The sequence below is a fragment of the Rhipicephalus sanguineus genome, chromosome 5, assembly GCF_013339695.2.
Source record: "Rhipicephalus sanguineus isolate Rsan-2018 chromosome 5, BIME_Rsan_1.4, whole genome shotgun sequence".
NCBI classification, from domain to species: domain Eukaryota; kingdom Metazoa; phylum Arthropoda; class Arachnida; order Ixodida; family Ixodidae; genus Rhipicephalus; species Rhipicephalus sanguineus.
The window spans coordinates 81,567,736-81,574,022 of record NC_051180.1 but is presented as its reverse complement, the minus strand read 5'-3'; positions in this window follow the sequence as shown (position 1 = coordinate 81,574,022).

Genomic DNA, 6,287 nt, shown 5'->3' with positions numbered 1-6,287 from the left:
AGATATTCTATTATTGGCAAGACCCGAAAGGAAGGCAAACAGTATAGGAGATTTAAGATTATGCTTCAGTAAGGACAGGCTGACCAGAAAGAGCGATGGGATGAGATGGTGTTTGCACTCTTCACGAACGGTTGTGAGATACGTCGCTGTATGTGAAGGATACTAATGCTGCATTATATTGAACTGACGTTTCAGCGTACGCTAAAGAAACCCCAGGTAGTGAAATAACATTCAAAGCTCTCGACTAAGTCTACAACCGAAGCCTAGAATATATTAGGGACGCCAAACAGTGACAGCCAAGCTCAACTGGTCACAATGATTTCGGCGTTATATAGCTGGTGTTTGTCCGGTACTTGATAGATTCAGGCATCGGCAAGGACTCGGTCGTTAACGACGTTTCGCCACCGTCAGATTTAACCTGAACAGCGATGACACAAATGCGAGTTGTAACGAGCCAACGTCGAATTCGAATTCTTTGGAACGAGAGCGCCTTAGACTATAGCATGCTCACTCAAGGCACCCTAACCAAAATCTTCCGCAGGAGAAGCGAGAAGGCGCAAATAGGTGTCGATGAGGGATGACACTTGTATACGTCCTTGTGCGTAAGCTGTGTTAGTTTCTTTTGGAACATAATATATATACCTTGTAAGTTGAGCCGTGACGATGACTACATTGTAAGTGGTCGTGCAGTGGCGCTGCTTGCAGCCCTTCTTGTGTTTTTCTGAGCACTGCATGTTACCACGAACGCTTGAGCAGGCAGTAAAATGGCGGGCGGGTGACCTCTCATCTCCTCGTCCCCTGAGCCCTAGTCTGCCTGTAACCCGCTAACGACTACGGACGCTCACCCCAGCGTGAAAAAAGTAGCTTCGTAATAAGTGCCAGTCAGAAAATTTGGCGAGACACAACTGCAGCCGTCGTTTCAATCACGCAGAGCCCCCGCTAGTACGTCGTTATAAAGTTATGCGCAGCTATAACCACCGCTCACGTTTCACCGGATTCAAAAGTTGCTAAAGTGCAATAACGTTCTGCATTGGCTGGTGAGGAACACAATGGGCACAGCAAGAAATCGCCGGCGTGACAGCTGCTTATCAACACAACTGCGGCGACGTGTCTGCGTCCCCGAATAAAATAGGATAACCCAAAGAGGGTCACTTCCTACCTAGCTATCCGGATTTGATGCTCCAGTTAACCCTACCTGAACGTATGCACATCTTGACGATCCATCGGGCCCAGATTTTGTCCGCATCGTATTGTCGTGCTCTGAATGCTGTCGGAAGTACGGGTATAGATAGGATCAACTGCTGCGACGCCACTATTGCTGGAGCGGGCCCTCCGGACATGACGCAATGAGGTGTTCGTATGAGCGTTGCCTTTGAATGCCTTTTAGTACCCTGTCGAACAAGTTCCGGCTCTCCTGCTTGCTCGGCGGTTGGTTGCCCTGCGGAAAGTGAAATTAGGCCGGACTTGAAATGAAGGATTGCGCGTAAATTGCTTTAACGTGTTCGTCTTGCCTGAATGTGGCTGCACAACATACAGGCTTTGAATGGGTCATGGATGACATAACTCGCCGAAACAATGAATGGATGGACTACGAGATCATGCATTCATCGTTTAAATGATTGGTTTTACCGATGATTTTCTGTTTCAGGCAGCCCTTCGAAATAAAACAGCCCTGCGAGATATAGGAATCACTATGGTAGACGTTTTAACACCCCGATATCTTTATTACAGGTGCTTGGTTTGTTGCGCTGCTATTCTCAAGGGGTAACGTCATCGTTGACAACGATGTTTAATTCTTTGGCTACATATGACATGATGATAGCTGTGACATATAGGTGACGCGAAATTTGCGTAAAGTAAGCAATTGTAAAATGAGCGTTTATAGTCGTATGTTCTAATGTGCACTAGGTGGCTAAACAGCACCGAATTTGACGGGTAGCCTGTGCGTTGTTTTGGACCGTATGAGTAGAACTATACTAGAATGAGCATCAGCTGTTTCGTCAAGCTGTAAGATTCAGAGAAATCCTTAACATTATTTATACTCATCACCGTCATCACGGGCTCAGAATTGACACACAGTCTTTAACTACAGCGTAGGTCATCGCAGCTTTAATTTGAATGTCGGGTAATATCTGCAACACCACAACGCAAAGGACCTTCAGTGAAGTTTTATAACGAGAATCGTCTTGAGGTTCCAATTTGCTGAAGTCAGCAGCCCGCTCGATGCGGAGTCCAAACACCTTGACCAGAGGTCCCCTCATATGTCTCGTGCCTGGAGAGGTATACACGTAGTTGATAGAACAGTGATTTTCAATTTACCCGCATTCTGGGAGTAATAGCGATATCTAGCATAAGTCGAGCTTGACGACTTTCTCGTGAAAACAGCTAGTCGCTGGGAAATGCAGAACTTCGCTTTTCAGCGTTTGACAATGTCCAAGGTGGCGGTATGCTGTTCAGGCCTATCACGTCGACGTATACGTATTTACACACATGGGCAAACGTAGGTGAGTCCGCTCTTTTTGGTTCGAAGATAAATTTTCGCATTAGCTAGCAAAGATGTCATTTCCAGTTTAGGATTTTCTTTAGGCATGTGAGTACAACTAAACAGGGATGAGTGGTAATGTTTTATCGAATTCACGATTCCCAATCGTGGTTTGAGAAATGTGAAAAGAGGAAAAGGCAGGGATGTCTTATATTTTACCTTCGATAGCACAGTTCCTGCATTTCACATATTTCAGCGAGTTCCACGTGCTTAGCGCTTCACATTTTCAATATGTCAATTTAGTATTGAACAAAGATGTTTAATCACTCACGTGGAGGCTGTATACCGTGACACTTCAACGAAATGGGAACGACCGTGCACTCTTCTCCGGTGTCACGTAGAAAAGCTTTAGTACGAGGCACATAACACGATAACTCGTTCAGTGGTACGCCACGAGCACACGCACGCGGATGGTTGTGTAGAAATGTTGCAAATTTCGTTCACCGAAGTCGATCGAGCCGCGTGAATTTTTCACGCGGGCGAGAAGGATGTTGGATAAGTGTTTGTGCAGCAACTTGTTGTTTGTGATACGGCCAGTGTGACAACCGCTTGGTGACCCTTCGTGTGGCTTTCTGAAAGCACGAATCGAGAGACAACTTGCTAACTTTTACAACTTTCCGAAACTTCTTATTCACTCCAATATGTCACATGACGTCGCGTGGCACTTCACCTTCGCTTGAATGGCAACAAGTGCCGCTGTTAGCAGGGCGAAAGTTCGACGTGAAACAGCATTTTTGATTGCCAGAAAAGAAAAAAGAAATGTGTAATCGGGACCAAGTAGGAGCTCGCAAAAAGCGTGAACTCAGTTCATGCTTTACTCTCTTGAGTGCCATGTACGCATTTTCTCGCGCACACATGGCTTTTACTATGCGCAGCTAAGACTGGTTGGAAACTCACGAAGCGTGTCATTCACATGTTAGATTGATGTGCAATAGCTCACTGTCACCGAGTCACGACTGTGGTTTATAAATGTGAGCAGTCCTAAGTTAAACGGTTGCCATAATACATGCGTATTATTCGGGGTGTTGTAAGCTCATATTTCTGTGTCTAACGTCCCCTTTACGAGCACGCTGTCCCCAAGCAATCGCATCTGGTCGTAGAGTATATGACGTGAAATCCGCTTACGAGTACAATTGAAAGATATCCCACTGGTGAACGATTGCCTGTCTGGCGAACCATGCAATTTGTGGCACAAAGTAAAATTAAAAAAAGTAAACTCGTTTGGTTTGAACTACACTGTTGTGTGGGTGTGTTGGCAAGCGTATATACGGAATATCTCAACGCCAGTACACCAGATAAAGAGTAAAACGTTGGCACAGTGGTGCGCTGTACTTTTGGCATACTGCACGCTCGCTGCTATTGATGGGTGGAAGCTGTCGTCGAGGAACCGTTGATTTTTCTATTTTCTCTACACAAGTCTCAGTGAGGTATCAGTCACTGCGAGGACAAATGGCGTTGACAATTCGTTTGGTTGCCACTTCACTATACTCGGTTACAACATAATAATAAAAAAAATGTTGGCTCCGCCCACATATAGCGTGCCCTTCATTCACACGTGAAAAACAGGCACGTGCTAACTGGTTTCCCCTCCGAACCGTACTTTTTCTCGGCTAATGTAAACACTGCGCGTATTAAGCGTTAAAGCTTCGTTGTTACTATACCTAAGACATTACGTTTGACTGAACAGCGGCGTCAGAATCCCTGACGAAATTTATTTGGACGGTAAAGTTTCCGACCTAAAAACCAGCGACACAAACATGTGTCTGTATACTGGAAAGTCAACTATCTGAAACACACGAGAAGCGCTTGACGTCACGAAAATGAGTAAGCGCTATTGGATGGAGCATTTATGCAAATTCTCCGTGGAAGAGAGTGCGGTGGCTGCGGGCGGAGTTGCCATGTTTGCTTAGATTGTAACCGACTATGGTTACGCATCTTAGCATTAGCAGATCGATTTACTTTTAGTAGTGTAAACGTCGATATAATACTTTTCGTTGACAAAACTGGATTGTGTACGCACCTATTGCTGAGCTGCCACGCTAACGTAAAGTTCGTGGGTTAAGCTGCCAGCTTTTTTCTTTTCTCACGTTGAAATTTCGATAGACACGCATAGCCATAAAACGAAAATAACGACGCCATTCGGCGCTCCAGATCACTGTAGATATACTTGACGTGCCCGCTGTGCCGGAAATCGTTCCCCGGTTGTACCTACGATGCGGAAGTCATTGTCCAGCGAGTAGCGGCCTGTACTATCGCCTGCTTTCGCCGAGTCAAAGGTTACCGGCAAGCGCACACACGCACGATTCGAGGGTGTATTGTCCGTACGCGACTAGAGATTGTGTGATTGTCTTGCTTCCGATGTTGTGTGTATGTTCTTTTTCTTTAATAAACAATGCCACAACAACAACAAATACCGTTGCTGCTTCTCCTTTCCTCTGAAAACACTATGCAAAGTTCAGTTTGAAGACGTGAATGAACGCAGTGAGACTGGGAAAAAGCAAAAAAAGGATATAAGTGCATATATGCAACGCAATATGCATGCTCCATATATATATATATATATATATATATATATATATATATATATATATATATATATATATATATATAATATATATATATATATATATATATATATATATATATATATATATATATATAGAATCACGTGGAATCGTTCCAGTGTTACTGTTCTGTTTTATTCTGATGTAACTTGATTGCTGTGGAGAGATAGGCGTATTTAGCGTCTCGGCTACTCCATTTCACTAAATTCTGCAGCAAAGCATAAACAAATGGTTAATAAAAACATATGTAAAAAACCAAATAGCAGACTGAAGCAAGTAAAGAAAACCCGGCAATGGACAGTTCATGGCAAAGAGTTCACTACACTAGACTGTCTTATATGATACCTATACGACTATATCCAATTTTGGTATGGTGCACATGACCCTTTTGTGGTGTACAGTCAGACGTATGCATGCGACTACTGAGAATATACATAAAACTTCGGGAACACATGCTTGTAATCGAGTATTGAAAACCTTCACTCGAAGGAAATGTGCCAGTCGTGTAAGCTTCAAACAAACTATGGCAGAGCTTTCGCTTGTAGGCTACTCCTACAAGACCTGTTATTTTACATGCCCTGCGGCACGATCATGTGGACAGTAAAGAATGTGACGAGACTTCTTGTCAAGCGCGGCTAGACACATCGTGAAAAAATAAAACAATAGGAAACACAAACAAGAGAGAATGAAAGACAATGTAGCTGATTTCATGCCGTGCGCCAGCGACCGAAGGCCAGGAGAAGTCACGTTGTCAGCGGCTTGGAAGCCTGCAACACTGCAACAACTTCGGGCGCCGTCAGCCGACCTCAGTGGCGTAAGTATAGCGGCGCCAACAATGCCGTATGCCAGCGAGTCACGCGATCGTTGCGATCGTTTGCGTCGAGTCAGTGTAGCGTAGCCCTATTGTGACAGTACTTTTTTCGAGTCCCACGCAGGGAAACAGTGTGTCGTGCATTTGACTGAACCTGACGATGGTGTACTGGGCACCCACGCACATATGCCTCCATTGCGTTGGCTCGACGGTAGCAAAAAATGGCAGTTAACGAGTCACGAGCAAGAGTAAGCGTAAGCGTCTCTGCGTGGTTGCGGTGTGATGCCTCTAATGCGCTGACTCGGAGGCACTAAAATTAAAATGGCGCCCGCAAAAGTGAACCGAAGCGACTGGCGTGGTTGCGGTATAC